Source organism: Podarcis melisellensis (genome assembly GCF_964234715.1).
Source record: "Podarcis melisellensis genome assembly, chromosome: 11".
Classification (NCBI taxonomy): Eukaryota; Metazoa; Chordata; class Lepidosauria; order Squamata; family Lacertidae; genus Podarcis; species Podarcis melisellensis.
Genome location: NC_138543.1, coordinates 62246172 through 62260984, shown reverse-complemented (window position 1 = coordinate 62260984; position 14813 = coordinate 62246172). Strand labels below are relative to the sequence as shown.

The following is a 14813-nucleotide window of genomic DNA, read 5'->3' as shown; positions in this document are numbered from 1 at the left end:
AATGGCGTTTCCGTGCGCTGCTCTGGTTCACCAGAAGCGGCTTAGTCCTGCTGGCCACATGACCCAGAAGCTGTATGCCGGCTCCCTCGGCCAATAAAGCGAGATGAGCGCCACAACCCCAGAGTTGGTCATGACTGGACCTAATGGTCAGGGGCCCCTTTACCTTTTAAATATTAATTTACATAAAACTTAAACAATACATACAATACAAACAATACCCATTCCACCTATTACACCTCTTGGACACTAACTTCGGGTTCTTCTCATTGTACTGTTTTGCATTTTGTTATCCTGTACACAATTCATTATTTTTTTTAAAGTTTTCCCATTTCTTTATATTTCAAGATTCATTCTAGATCTGCCAGGAGTTTACCGTTATCACCATAGTTTTTAAGATATTCTTTAAACATTATCCACTCTTTATTAACTTTTTGTATTGATTTTCCTCTTAATCTCCCTGCCATCCTTGCAAGTTGTAAATATTCTAGCATTTTTGCTTGCCAGTCAGTTTTTGTGGGGATGTTATCACTTTTCCAATTCTTTGCTATCAAAATCCTAGCTATTGTGGTCACGTACATGAACAGAGGTCTATGATTTTTCTTAATTTCCATGGACATTATTCCTCATAGGAAGGCCTCAGGTTATATATGGTGTCCCAAAATTCTCTTATTCTCTTACAATCCCACCACATGTGCATAAATGTACCTACCCCAGTTTTACACCTCCAACAAACCTCTGAACTGTTCTTTTACATTTTTGCCAATTTGGCCAGGGTTAGGTACCACCTGTATAGCATCTTCTTTTCATTTTCACTGAGACTGTAACATGCAGTGAATCTAATAGGAGAGGGCTGTCAGTGACCACTAGCCGGGATGGCTCTATTCTCTGCCTCCAAATCCCAGTTGCTGCAAACCAGAGGAGGGGAGGGTGATGCTCTTGGGCTCAGGCCCTGCTTTTGGTCTTCTCATCATCATCGAACCTTTATTGGCATCTCATACAAACATTCAGAATAAATAGGCCAGTGCGATCTCGTCACCATTTCAACAGTACAGTCATTTGCCAAAGGGAAGAAGAGGTGAGCAATCTATTTCATCTCTGTGGGTCTCCAGCAAGGGCAGGATCCTGTAGCGTACTTGGGCGACAAAAAATCAAATAGAGGAGCTTAGCTACTGTCTTGGTGAGCTCCTGGTCTCTCCCCTCTAATAAGAAGCGTATAACCTCTGTCTCTGGTTTCAATGTTGGAATACACAGATGGTCTAGAAATTGTGGGCGGAGTTCATCATACATTTTAGATTTAAGGACCATGTGAGCGAGAGTTTCCACCAGGTGGGCATCGCATGGGCACATCCATTTCAGTCTGACATACCTATCTCTTAATGATGAGTCTTCACTTGATTTATTATCCATCCCGTTGCTCCGCACACAGAGGTCCCATTAATCAGCAGTCTTTACACCCGATCTTCGGTTGAAGTATGTGCAATTGCTTCTTTATCCAATTATGTATTTTGAAGTAAGGCAAACCAGTGCGCGATCAGAGATAGCGTCCAGGAGAGCGGCCTCACACAAGGGCTTTGTGCCAAGTGCCCGGTCACCCCCTTCTTTCAAATCCGGGGGTGAATCATGGGCACAGCTGGCAAGGCAGTCCCCCCCCATTCCCTTGGGGGGGCTGGGAGGCTGCATACTCCCATATCAGCCTCTTAATTACCTCGTGTGGGTCGGAGAGATGTTATTGTCGGCCATCTTCCAATGCGCCCCCTGGTGGCCCCCCTGTCTGATCTCTTTTAGAAGCCATCAGTGCTAGCGGTTGTCACCACATCTTGTGATGGGGAACACCAGGTACTGATTCTGCGCTTTCTTCTCTCTTTCTCTGAAGCACTCTGCCAATCAATTCCCTTAAATATCACCCTCTAAGTTTCGGCATTTTGGAAGAACCTTTGTGTTTGATTTTTCCACGTCACTCTTCATTATGGAAAAACCTCTGCTTTAATTGAGCATTTTCCAAAAAAGAATAATAATGAAAGGGCCTTTTAACATCTTAACCCTTTAATGGTAAGGAAGACCTCCCATTCTGAACAGATCTTCTCCCTGAGAACCTTCCTGGGCTCATAATACCATAGCATGGGTTGCCAGTGCCCGGGGCGACATGGAGGGAGGGTGAGAGGGAGGGAAACTGGCGGAGTCTGCAAGTGCATTCAACGGCCTAGTGGTGTCCACGTCACCCAGGAGATCACAGCCACAGAGATAAGAAAAGAAGAGTTGTTCCGTTGTCTGGAGGGGTCACTTCTTGGTTCACAAAGAGTAGCCATTTTCAACAGAGCCCAGAAACAGAAGCACACAGCTGTATTGAGGCAACACTGCATGTTGAAATTTTTCACCTCCTAACAATTTTTCACCTCCCCCCGCTATGCCACTTCATGCTCAACAACACCAATTTTGAGGTCATGTCTGCGCTACCAGCCAGGGAATGCTCTATGCTTCTTGTCACCCACTCCTGCCTCAGAGAAATCTTCCCCAACCTGGTGACCTCCAGACGTTTTGGACTCCCATCAGTCCCAGCCAACACAGCCATGCAAAACTTGCAAAATTCAGCTATTGGAGAGGACCAAGGGGTCTTGTAGTCCATAGCATTTGGAGAGCACCAGGTTAGGGGACTTAGCCAATCTGTGATCCACAAGAGAATCTCTCCTCTTGTTCCTTGACTGCTAGGCTTACTCAGGAATCTTTGGTGAGGCACCTTGTCAAAAGCTTTTTGAAAGCACAAGCATGCCATATATATGCTTGTTAGCACTTTCAAAGAACTCTAATGCAGGGGTCAGCAAACTTTTTCAGCAGGGGGCTGGTCCACTGTCCCTCAGACCTTGTGGGGGGCCAGACTATATTTTGAAAAAAAAAAAAATGAACAAATTCCTATGCCCCACAAATAACCCAGCGATGCTTTTTAAATAAAAAGGCACATTCTACTCATGTAAAAACACACTGATTCCCAGACCATCCGAGGGCTGGATTTAGAAGGTGATTGGGCCGGATCTGGCCCCTGGGCCTTAGTTTGCCTACCCATGCTCTAATGGGTTGGCAAAGCAGGAGTTGCCTTGGCATAAGCCATGCTGGCTGTGCTTGAGCAAGGCTTGTTCTTCTACATGCTTGGTTATTTTATCTTTAACAATGCTTTTCACCTGTATTCCCGGGACGGACAGCTGTCTGTGACTGGGGGAGCAGCATTTGCACAGAACTGCTCTTTATAGCCCCATAGCAGCCCATGGGCCATTTGCAGGAATGAAGACAGGGCTTTTCATTTGCTAAGGAACCCCTCCATACTTCCTTCTCTCGTTTAAGCAGCCCACGAGAGGTTTACTTCATTTTACCATCGCTCTCCCTCCCCGCCCCAACGCACACACTTTTCAGGATTTTTATGTAAAAGGCCTTGTCCTGGTGTTTCCATAGCAACCCTTTCCCAACGTCTGTTTGGAGCAGACTTGAAAGAGAGCACGGAGATTGGAGGATGGCTTATTTGGAATGAAGCTGGGAGGAGGCCTGACTCCTATCTGCCTCTCTCTTCTCATTCAGCAAAGGCCTTGATCAGAGCCGGGTGGGACTGACAGAGACATTGAGAGCTGCAAATCTCCCTGGAATCAAAGGCCTGGACGGTGAGAGGGAGAGGAAGCGAGGAGGAAATGCCCAGCGTCACACGAGACGCATTTGCTCTTTAGAGAAAATGTGCGCAGGAAGCAGAGGGATCTCGTGCCAAAACTATTGATGGTGGGTAGAGATGATCTAGAGGATGCTTCCATGGAATCACAGAATTGCAGAGCTGGAAGGACAGGGTCATTACTTTCAATAGGCCTACTCTGAGTAAAAATTAGCTGACTACCCCCCCATACTGTTTAAGTTGACTTGGGGACCCTTCTGAGGTCTGAAAGGCAGCATTAAATTATCAATCAATTAATATCTGGGTTTACACATGCATTGATGGAAATATTGAATCATAAAATCACGGACTTGGAAGGGACCCTAAGGGTCATCTAGACCAACCCCCTGAAATGCAGGACTTTCAGCTAAAGCATCCATGGCAGATGGCCATCTAATCTCTGCTTGAAAACCTCCAAGGAAGAAGAGTTCACCTCCTTCCATCTCATGGTCAAACGGCTCTGACTGTCAGAAAGTTTTTCCTGATGTTGAGTTGCGATCTCTTTCCTTGGAACTTGAAGCCACTGGTTTGCGTTCTTCTCTTTGAAGCAGGATAAAACAAGCTTGTATCATCGTCCACATGATAGCCCTTCAGAAATCACAAGAAAGAAGATTTCCAAGAAAACATTAGGAAGAGCCATTCAACATTAGAATGGCTGCCCTCGGAAGGCGGTGGCCTCTGCTTCATTGGAGGTGCTTAAACAGAGGTCAGATGGCCATCTGCCAGGGATTCTCTAGGCTGCGATTCCTGCATTGCAGTGGGTTGAACTTGTGCTGGGCCTGGGGGTAACCCATGAAACGCAGTCCAGGACCGGACCAGAATCCAAAGGTCCTGCTAGGAGTCAGTCCGACAGGGCCAAGGCAGGACACGAGGCAGGAAACCAGGCAAGGTCAGGCACAGGATCACAGGCAGGTTCTGGCATACAGCTCCCTCAACCTGGGGCGGGGTCCAGCAGCCTTTTATCTTTGCCGGGGTAGCGGCTGGTCCTGATCCCCCGGCGACTCACCTCCCTGTCTCGCCCGAAGGCAGGCACTCCTCCAGCGAGTACTCAGATCTCTCCTTCTCTCAGACCTTAGTCTCTGCAGCTCGGGAGACGTTGGTGGGTGACTAGACACAGGGGCCGCTTCAGCCTCCCCTGACCCAACCAGTAGTGGAGCAGCTGTAAGTGATGGCCCAGCTGAAGGCAACGAGGTCATCCCCGCATCTGGAGCCAGGGCAGGATCAGGCCCCTGACTCTGCCCAGCTGGTGCTTGTTTCAGGGGAACCTGTGCAGACTGGGACTCTTCAGGATCAGCCCCAGACTTGGTTCAGATGATGTCTGAGGCAAAGGATCCGGTGCAGACTGAGTCTTTTCTGGTTCTGAGTCCGAGCCCAAGTCCCAGGTCATCAAATAACTATAAGACCCCTGGGGGTCTCTTTATACAGTGGTACCTCTGTGCTGGAGGAGACTCTTGAGAGTCCCTTGGACTACAAGAAGATCAAACCTCTCCATTCTGAAGGAAATCAGCCCTGAGTGCTCATTGGAAGGACAGATCCTGAAGTTGAGACTCCAAGACTTTGGCCTCATGAGAAGACCTCATGAGAAGAGAAGACTCCCTGGATAAGACCCTGATGTTGGGAAAGATGGAGGGCACAAGGAGAAGGGGACAACAGAGGACGAGATGGTGGGACAGTGTTCTCGAAGCTACCAGCATGAGTTTTACCAAACTGCGGGAGGCAGTGGAAGACAGGAGGGCCTGGCGTGCTCTGGTCCAGGGGATCACAAAGATGCAGACACGACTAAACGACTAAACAACAACAACAACCTTTGTACTTAATTCGTTCCAGAGGTCCGTTCTTAACCTGAAACTGTTCTTAACCTGAAGCACCACTTTAGCTAATGGGGCCTCTACTGCTGCACGATTTCTGTTCTCATCCTGAAGCAAAGTTCTTAACCTGAGATACTATTTCTGGGTTAGCGGAGTCTGTAACCTGAAGCCTATGTAACCTGAAGTGTCTGTAACCCGAGGTACCACTGTAATTCTATGGTTCTATAAGACACCGGCAGGGAACGAAGGTGGGACCTTCTCCATGCGGAGCTGGAGGTCGTGGTGCATCTCTCTGCAGAGGAGAAGGAAAGTTAGCCTGGAAAGCAAGGGCAGGAGGAGCCTTTTGCCGGCAGCTTGGCGTGTCTGGGCCGCAGTCCAGATGCCCAGGGGAGGATGCCGTGAGAGAGTCACAACTCCTGGGAGAGATCTGGCAGGCAGAAGACAAACATCCGTGTTTAGGAAGGTGGCTCATCCCTCTGGGGTGCTCTGTCTCTAAATGGAGACAGGCCACAGGCCAACAATCTGCAAGCAACCTAATAAAAACAGCCAATGAAAATAGCGCAGAGTCCAATGAAAACCAAGTGCCCAGAAAGAGATATCAGGAGGCTTAAACTGAGCTGGCGTTTCCGTGCTGGTGAGAGTAGCCTCGAAGCCCAAGCAAGTGCATCACAGACAAATACTCGTCGTGACTTCTATCTGCCGGAGAGAGTAGGATCTTCCTTCCTCTCCCTCGGGGGCCAGCAGAGAACAAGGTAGCGCTGTCAACTAAATTTATGGCAGCTCAGCTGTGGCCTCCCACCGATGAAACATTTAGGCTACTGGGACTCCACCAGCCCAAGCAGATTGTAGGATTCAGGGCAGATAAAAGAAAAGAAATCTTCACGCAGTGCATGGCAAAACTGTGGCAGGGAGGGCCACCAACTTTAAAAGAGGATAAGCGGATAATTTGCAGAGGATAAGGCTGTCAATGGCTATAAGTCATTGCTGTTGGCATCTATCTGTCTCGACAGATGATGGAGGAGTGTGCCTTCAGGGAAGAAGTCCAACCTCTGGAGAGTTACAGCGCCTGCTGTGGTTGTAGAGACCGATGTGGGAGACACATGTTTTGTTGCAGCTGGGACAGAGGAGGGCGTCCGCTTTTGCTGCTGCAGATGCACCAGTATGTTTCTTCTCCCTGTGCTCCTCCCAGCGGTCTTTCCTCTTCTGGTCACTGCTATGGATACAAGACCTGATTGTCTGTCTGCAGACACTGTGGTCGTCTACAAGGGATTCCCACACGACAGGTTTGATGTTGCCAGCCTTCATGCCATGTTTGCAGACATCTTTGTAGCACAGCAGAGTTGGTCTCCCAACTGGCCTGGTGCTGGAAGCCAGTTCCTGTAGAGCACCTCCCTGCGGATCCCGCCATCTTCCATTCTGCGGACACGGCCAAGCCAGCGTAGACTGTGGGCTTTGTTTCTCCTGTTATGTGATGCCCCAAACCTTCCTGGCACAGCGCATGTGGAAGGCATTGAGGTGTCACTCCTGGTGGTTGTAAGTTGCCCACGATGCACTTCCATAAATCAGCGTGCTCAACACGCAAGCCTGATACACCTCCATCTTGGTATTGGACGTTAGCACAGCTCAGTGTCGATGGAAAGGTTGCTGGCTATGGACTCTGTCAAGGCAAATCTTTTAAAAAATGTAGTATAAACATTGACAACTGGGAAACACTGGCCTGCGAGTGCTCCAGTTGGAGAACAGCCTTTACCAAAGGTGTCATGGGCTTTGAAGCCGCTTGAACTCAGGACGCAAGGGAGAAATGTGCTAAGAGGAAGGCACACTTGGCAAACCCTCACCGTGATCATCTCCTACCCGGAAACCTATGTCCCCACTGTGGAAGGACGTGTGGATCCAGAATTGGCCTCCACGGTCACTTATGGACTCACTGTTAAAACCGTGTTTATGGAAGACAATCTTACTCAGCTATGAGGGATCACAGAAGAAGAAGAAGAAGAAGAAGAAGAAGAAGAAGAAGAAGAAGAAGAAGAAGAAGAAGAGGAGGAGGAGGAGGAAGAGGAAGAGGAAGAGGAAGAAGAAGAAGAAGGAGAAGAAGAAGAAGAAGGTGGTTATGGTAGATCCCAGGAAGACAAAATCATCTACCACCTCAAGTGTGTGGTCCCCAAGGCTGATGCATGAAGTGCTTGTGGTGTCCTGACCCAGGATGTTGGTTTTTGCCAGGCTGATGGTGAGGCAGAACTTTCCTGCCTTTCCCCCTCCTTTTTCTCCAAGGGGCTGAAGGTGCTGTAGATAGTTCTCCCCCTCCCCATTTTGTCCCCACAACAACCCTGTAAAGGAGGCTGAGAGTGGTCGTGGTTAGCCTGGTCTAGAGCAGTGTTTCCCAACCTTGGGCCTCCAGCTGTTTTTGAACTACAATTCCCATCATCCCTGACCACTGGTCTTGCTAGCTAGGGATGATGGGAGTTGTAGGCCAAAAACATCTGGAGGCCCAAGGTTGGGAAACACTGGTCTAGAGAGCCAGTGTGGTGTAGTGGTTAAGAGCAGTAATCTCGTAATCTGGGGAACCGGGTTCGCGTCTCTGCTCCTCCACATGCAGCTGCTGGGTGACCTTGGGCTGGTCACACTTCTTTGAAGTCTCTAAGCCCCACTCACCTCCCAGAGTGTCTGTTGTGGGGGAGGAAGGGAAAGGAGAATGTTAGCCGCTTTGAGACTCCTTTGGGTAGTGATAAAGCAGGATATCAAATCCAAACTCTTCTTCTTCTGGTCTCTTGGGTCCTAGTCCGACACTAGCCATTACACTGCACTGTCTCTTTGTAAGCAAGGCATAGGGAAATAAGAGGCAATGAAGAGCCACGTGGCCATCAAGTAGTTTAGTTGGCTTACAAAATGAATACGTAAGGAAGAATTAGACAAAGTCCTGGAGGAGGGAGGGAGAGAGAGAGAGAGAGAGAGAGAGAGAGAGAGAGAGAGAGAGAGAGAGAGAGAGAGAAAGAGAGAGAGAGAGAGAGCTCTGTGGAAGCTCCATGTGCTATAATAGTCTATTTCTGAATACCAGGTCATGGGAACAAAGAGTAGAGCCTTGGGGCCATCTCTCTAATGTTGGGGAAAGCCTGCAGGATGCCAAGCGATTCTCCTCCTCTGCCTTCTTCTCTGCTTCTCTTTGGTACTTAATCAGGGCTTTCCCTCCTCCAAGCCCTGCCGAAGTAATTGCATTGTTGATTAAGGAATTCCGCTAATGAACCTGAAATTACTGCCTCTAATTGCGTCTGTGATCAGGAGCCAATCCTCCACCCACAGCGGGCCGTCAAATCGTCCCTGCCTGGTGCACAGGGAAAGTGGATGGAGGCGGCTCTTTGGGATCTCCCTGGAACCTGGGGCAACTCGGGACCAAAGCAGCTTCTCAGGCCAAGTCTGAGTGTGCAGCCGTCCCTCTCTCTCTCTCTCTCTCCCCCCCCCCCCACTTCCTGGCTGCCAGTTTTCTCCAAGGCAAAATCCTTGTCATTTGTATGATTAATTGCAGTGCCTGAATCGCAGAACTGGAAGCAGAGGAATGCAAGGTGGGACCTGGCTAGCTCTGCGCTAGTTGCTGGTTTGCTACTGTTGGACTACAACTTCCACCAGCAACAGGCTGGGGCTGATGGGAGCCGTAGTCCAAAACATCTGGATGCTGGATGGAGAAGGCTGGATTGGAAGGCATGGTCCTCTGCTCTTTGTTGTATTCACTCTTGGGACCCTTGTACGACATGCCACCATTATTTCCACCCATTTCACAGATGATGGAACTGAGGCTATGAGAAGGCCACTTGCACCAGTCAGTAGGCACTCCCACTCCTGGGAGAGGCAGTTTCTCCCACGAAGCTCACTGGGAAATCCCACGAATAAGATGACCATCTTCCTACCCAGTCTACCTTTCAGGGCTGTGGGGAGCAACAACCCCCAAAGCAATTTGCAAACTATTTCAGACCCTCCAAGTGTCCCTGTTTTCCAGGAATGTCCCTGATTTAGAGAAGCCGTCCTGGTTTCTGATTTGATCCCAAAATGTCCCACTTTTCCTTAGGACGTCGCTATTTTCAGTGGAGAAATGTTGGACGGTATGGAGTTATCCGCCCCCTGAGCCATCTGAAGGTAATCCTGTACAGTCAAACCTCGGTTCCTGAATGCCTCTGTTATTGTACATTTCGGTTCCCGAACGCCGAAAACCCGGAAGTAACTGTTCTGGTTTTCGAACCATTTTTGGAAGTTTTCTCCCCCCCCCTCTATTGACTTTGCCAACCACCCTTTGATCCTCGGCTGTCAAACATTTCGGAAATCGAATGGTCAGCATTACATTCGACAACCAAGGTTTGACTGTATAGGGAAGATTTTTTAATGTTTAATGTTTTATTATGTTTTTATATATGTTGGAATCTGCCTAGAGTGTCTGGGGCAACCCAGTCAGATGTGTGGGGTATAAATAGTCAAATAATCATTATGGAATGGGACATCCCTATTTTCACTGGAGAAATGTTGGAGGGTATGCTATTTCTACAATTGCTTTCAGTCCATAGCCATTGCCTTCACTCTTAATACGGGGACAATCCTAAATTTCCCTGAACTGGGTGTTGTTGTTTTTCAGGAGAGGGGAAGTTTGGGAGGTGCCTTATTTTACTTAAGCCTCATCATCAGAGATGGCTTATTTGAAAACTGCACATATTTAAATGAATTTACATATCCACATAGTACTTTTCCGGGTGGGGGGCAAAGTAAATACTACAAACAGAAAACCTATGTAACAGAAAAGAGGCAGGAGACTGGTTTCTCACAAAATGAACGAGAAAAAAGGTGCCTGCACATTTCACCCCCTATCTCAGGTTCAACAAATGCTAGGTGGGACGCAGGTGGCGCTGTGGTCTACACCACTGAGTCTAGGGCTTGCTGATCGGAAGGTCGAGGGTTTGAATCCCTGCGACAGGGTGAGCTCCCGTTGCTCGGTCCCTGCTCCTTCCATCCTAGCAGTTCGAAAGCATATCAAAGTGCAAGTAGATAAATAGGTACCACTCTGGTGGGAAGGTAAACGGCGTTTCCATGCGCTGCTCTGGTTCACCAGAAGCGGCTTAGTCCTGCTGGCCACATGACCCGGAAGCTGTACGCCGGCTCCCTCGGCCAATAAAGCGAGATGAGCGCCGCAACCCCAGAGTCAGCCACGACTGGACCTAACAGTCAGGTGTCCCTTTACCTTTACCTTTTACAAATGCTAGAATCTTTTATTTTAAAATGGAAACTTGGGACTTGAGGGTGATGGCTTACCTAGGCAGAGGCAACAACTGCCCCTTTCCCCTTCCCCCTTCCCCTCATGGGTGCCCATGATTTGCATGTGAGGATTGACCATGCCCCTCCCCATAGAAGAGGCAGCTCCCCCAGCAGGGGAGGTTCCCCTGGGGCCACAATGAAAACCCGTCATCTTTCTCCTGCTGGGAGCAACACAGGCTCACAGCAGAGGCCCACAGAACGCGCAGGTTAGGAACATCTGTTCTCTTTTCATCTCTCATACCTGCTTTGCCATTCCCGGCAGCACCCTGCCCTGGAAAAGCCATTTAGCATATTAAAATTTCATAAGCCCATCTGAAGTGGAAGCCAAAGAGTCTCCATTGTTTTAATCACAAGGCTGTTGCGTCTCAAGCAGGCTCAGGGGAACTGGAGCGATGGATGCTGCGAGATGATGGTGCGGAGAAGGGCATGCCGGGAGCCGTAGTTCCCCAGAGCCGTAGGCACTTCTCTGCAGTAGCGTGGAACCCCCTCTGTCCCTCAGGACCCAGAGCGACCCTCCCATGCCTCCTCCCTGCAAACTGGTATGATGTCACAGGATCTGCACCAGCACTTAGTCTCATGCACGAAATATCTGGAGAGAAACTCTTGTCTTGCTATGCTGTTGTGGGCATTTAGGTCCAGAAATTATTCAGGAATGGCAGGGCATTTCCCCATTTAAGACTGAAACTGCCTCTTGCAATTCCACACTCCATAACTGATGTGCTTGTACAGCCTGCATAGACTTAAAAATAGCTCTCTCCTCACTTTGCAAGTGTTTCCACACATGCATGCATGCCCAAGCATCGCACGAGAAGGTCAAAGGTTCCTTATATGAGGCTGCCGTAAGGCCAGGTGAGATGCAAACTGAGCACCGAGTATTATTTTCTGTGCATTTGGCTTGTCTGCCCACCCCCTTCCAACCCTCATGCAGATCTTCCTTAAAGAGAATCTGGTTCGTTATCCCTTAAATAGGCTTCCAATATCTTTGGGCTATCGATGGCTATTAGCCAGGACAGCTCTGCCCTGCCGCTGCAGATGGAAGCAGCAAAGTTTCCGATTACCAGTTGTGAGTCGAGGACCCGCTACCCACATTGTAATACAATAAGCCACAAAGACACATTATTTTAGGTTAATGGGCAAAATTAGGCCACAACTTGATTAGTTACAGCATGTGAGTAGTATTGGCTTAGGCATTGGATGAAACAGCAATACCAGACTCCACAGGAGTCATTTCAGGGTTAACAACCAATGGGAGGAGCTTGTTGGTGCAAATACAACTGGAAGCTCCCCCACGATGTCACGGGGGGTCATGCCATGGCCCTAGCCACCAGCAGGGCATCGGACAGGATCCACGACTGCCGGATTCCTTTAATGGAACACCCAAAAGAGGAGGGGTAGATGAAGGCCATACCCAATCCTCCAACACAGCACACATATTCCAGTGCCTAACCGCCAATACCAGAAAGTTGTGACGAGTTGCTACGAGGTAGGCGAAAAAACCAAGAGGCTGGTGCCAATTTGCCGAATGGATAAAAAAGTCCTACCAGGCCCCTTGGGCAACCAAGGCAACCAACCAAAGTCCAGAGCAAGGTCAATACGCAAAGGTGTAAGAAGGAACCGACCGGGAACAGAGCACTGCCATGGCTGTGGGAATGTTCAGGGATGCAGGAGAGGATATATTGTTTGGTTATATCCTTTTCCAACTTTTGTTAACAAGTTTCACAATTTAGCAGAGTAACACTCCCCTTTTTAAACTTGTGGCGGATGTGTTTGCTCAGGCTTGCTAAAGCCTCTATAATAACTGTTCTGGTATTTTCCCCTTATTCCCTCATAAAAGATAAGACATGACACAGTCTTCTACAAAATTATAAAAAGGTTTACTCACATATCATTCTGCTCACAATTGGATCCCAGAAGGCAGACTTAGCTTAGAAAAGTAACATGCACCTGGAAACTATCTCATAAGGAAACAGTCCTTTTGTCTTTGCTTGGCTAGAGCCAAGAGAGCATCTTTGGCTAAGCAGATGTTGTTTCTTCAATGCATGTAGTAAAAGAGAGATGGCTGCCCTGCCCTGTGCTTTTGTCATTACCTGCACAGGTGAGGCCACACCCACCTCTAGTCACATGCAGAGGAAGTCTGTCCCAGCCCAGAAGGTAACAGGAAGTTTACCTGCTGGCTGGACAAACATTCCTCCCCATGAAGGGGGTCATCACATCAGGGCTAGAAGCCATCAATAACCCTCTCCTCCTCCATGAATTTGTCTAATCCTCTTTTAAAAGCAGCCAGCTTGGTGGCCATCGCTGCCTCCTCTGGGAGAGAGTTGCATAGTTCAAGTATACACTGCATGAAGGACTTTATCTCTCTTGAATCTTCCAACATTCGGCCTCATTAGATATCCAAGAGTTCTAGTGTTATAACAGAGGGAGAAATAATTTCCCCTCTCCGTTTTCTGATGCCATGCATAATTTTACAAACTTCTATCATGTCGCTTCTTCCTTGCCTTTTCTCTAAACTAAAAGGTCCCAAATGTTGTTCTTCTCCTCTGAACCCTCCCTCCCTCCCTCCCTCCCTCCCTCCCTCCCTCCCTCCCCTGTTGGCCCAACATGATCAGGAGGGACCAGCCCAGTCGTCCACTCCTTCTGATGCTTCCAGTGCCCTGCGCTGGCCTTGCTTAGTGTGGCTCCTGCTTTCTTTCCACAGTGTGCGAAAGGAGAGGAAGATTTATGGGAGCTGCTCTGGAGATTTTCTCCGTAATGACTAACGAAGGAGAACAGCACGAGCCGGACTTAAACAACAGGATCCTAAACAGCCAGTGAATTATTCAGCTCCAATTAATATTAATGGCTGGCAGGAGTGACGGATGGCAGGCGGGCAAGGAGCCTTGTGAGATGGACCCCCCCCCTCTCCTCTGGTTAGGCAGGATGAAGCCGCAGGAAAGGCCTTGGGAACACTGGGGCAGAAGCAGGAAAGGGAAGAATGACTCCTACAAGAGGTAAGCTAGATAGAGGGGCTTATGGCGTGGGGTAGAGGTCTCTCTTAAGTCCACTCTCCAGGATCTTGTAAGTTCCTTTTGGTGGCAGAGGCAGAGCAAGCCAATCGGGCGCTTGGGGCGGCGTGCGTGGGGCAAGGCAGCCAGGCAGGATGCTCTGTGGGGCCTTTGAGGAGTTTCCCCAGCCACTCTGGGCAGCTTCCAACAGAATATTAAAATACAATAGTCTATTAAACATTTAAAACCTCCCTGAACAGGGCTGCCTTCAGATGTCTTCTAAAAGTCTGGCAGTTGTTTTTCTCTTTGACACAGGGTGGGTGCCACCACCAAGAAGGCCCTCTGCCTGGTTCCCTGTAACTTGGCTTCTCGCAGGGAGGGAACTGCCAGAAGGCCCTCGGCGCTGGACCCTGGTGTCTGGGGTGGAGACACTCCTTCAGGTATACTGGACCGAGACCGTTTAGGACTTTAAAGGTCAGCTCCAACACTGAGCTGTGCTTCCAAGGTGCTGGACAAAGCCCTTATGTGGACGAGCCCTTATTCGCCTTTCTCTCCACACTGATGGAGATGAGGGGGGCACTTTTTATTGGGTGAGAATAATGCATTTCCCAAATATTCCACCACCCCTCATACCCCCGCCGCTTCATTCATCTTCCAGGAAAACAACCCACCTTCTTCAAAAGCTGAGTTTTACACTTGGGATTCAGCTCCAGAGCAACAACCCTTGGTGCTTCACTCAGGGTTAATTCTAGCCTGAAGCTGATGAGAGATGGACTGTCTTGGCAGCCACATATACACTCTGTGATCTCCCCCCCCCCCCACCACCCAGAGGCATCTTCTGGCCCAAAATGGCAGTGCCACTTCTTCCAGGCTGGAGGGAATCTCTCCTCTCCCCCCAGCCATCCACTTTCCATCTGCAGCCGCACTTAGCTCTGCTTGGTTGCTCCATTTCTGCAGAAGCCACGGAAAGTGCTCTGTGCGTATTGAGCGGAGTGACCTTAGAGCACCTGCCCTCCAACCGAGGCAGCAGAGGCCGTTTTAGAGTAG

At 49.1% G+C, this 14813-nt stretch overlaps 1 long non-coding RNA gene across 1 annotated transcript; it reads right to left on the bottom strand.

Annotated features, from left to right (window-relative positions):
* Positions 1-953: 953 nt before the first annotated feature.
* Positions 954-14528, bottom strand: LOC309380289. The gene is made up of 2 exons (XR_014172812.1): positions 14438-14528; positions 954-1122 (listed from the first exon to the last, which is right to left on the bottom strand). It is a non-coding gene; the product is annotated as an uncharacterized lncRNA (long non-coding RNA).
* Positions 14529-14813: the final 285 nt, after the last annotated feature.